The sequence below is a fragment of the Etheostoma spectabile genome, chromosome 6, assembly GCF_008692095.1.
Source record: "Etheostoma spectabile isolate EspeVRDwgs_2016 chromosome 6, UIUC_Espe_1.0, whole genome shotgun sequence".
Taxonomy (NCBI): domain Eukaryota; kingdom Metazoa; phylum Chordata; class Actinopteri; order Perciformes; family Percidae; genus Etheostoma; species Etheostoma spectabile.
Genome location: NC_045738.1, coordinates 24118567 through 24119667, shown reverse-complemented (window position 1 = coordinate 24119667; position 1101 = coordinate 24118567). Strand labels below are relative to the sequence as shown.

The following is a 1101-nucleotide window of genomic DNA, read 5'->3' as shown; positions in this document are numbered from 1 at the left end:
TGGTCTTGGACTTGTCTTGGACTCAATAAACATAGACTTGACTACAGCCCTGGTTCATACTTATTAACTTATTAGCTATGTGTGGTTCTGGGAATGGAAATGTCAGTTGGTTGCTCGGTCCACCACTTTGCTCCAGAATGAAATATCTCAACAACTTTTGGATGGATTGCCATGAAATATTGTACATTTGTTCCCCAGATGACAAATCATTCCAACTCAAGTGATCACTTGACTTTTCCTCTAGCACCTACATGATCAGTTTACATTTTTGTTTTTTTTTGTGAGATCTGGTCGACTATTGGATGGATTGGAACATTTAGGGCCAGACGTCCATGGCACCCAGAGGATGATTCTTACTGGCTTTTCATCTTGCATCATCAGCAAGTCAAAGTTTTATAAATATCACCATATCTACTACATGGATTGCCAGTACATTAGGTACAGAGATTCATGGTTCCCAAAAGATAAACCCTGGTTATCATCTGAAATTTCCTCAATTAAAAATTGTAGTTTTGAGTGAATTGTCTCAACAACTGTTGGGTGGACTGCCATGAAATGGCACACATTATGTACACACATTTGTGTGTCCCTCAGGATGAGTTGTCATCCCTTTGGTCATTACCTGCCTTTTCCTCTTGCACCACCATCAGACTCTTTGCCTTGTTTGACGTCACTATTCAGATCAGCACGTGATTGCCCCACCTTTCATAATTCTTCTTTTCTTTTCATTAATTCTTCTCCTTCTTAACATTTGGTTTGGTTATGTTGCTTTGGTTTATCTGTATTCTTTGTCTGCACTTTACACTCACACAAACACACCTGCCTCACTCACGCACACTTACACCACTGACTATACTGACAACCCCCCCTCACACCTTAACCCTTCCCGTCAAAATTGAACCCTTTTGTTAACGCTTTTTATCAATGTTTTTTATCTTTTTCTTACATTTTTGTCCCTTTTTTCAACACTTTTTTCAATGTTTGTCACTTTTTTTGACGTTTTCAACCCTACATAACACTAACTTGTTAACTTTAGTTTACAATTATTTTTGGAATTTATGGTCAATAAACCTCATTTATGGGAAATTATACCTAATGTTT

General features: G+C 37.7%; 1 protein-coding gene across 1 annotated transcript in view; it reads right to left on the bottom strand.

The window, feature by feature from the left end:
* The window catches only part of prss35 (serine protease 35), a 6924-nt gene that overhangs the window by 2906 nt on the left and 2917 nt on the right, over positions 1–1101 (bottom strand). The gene's annotated exons all lie outside the window — the stretch shown is intronic.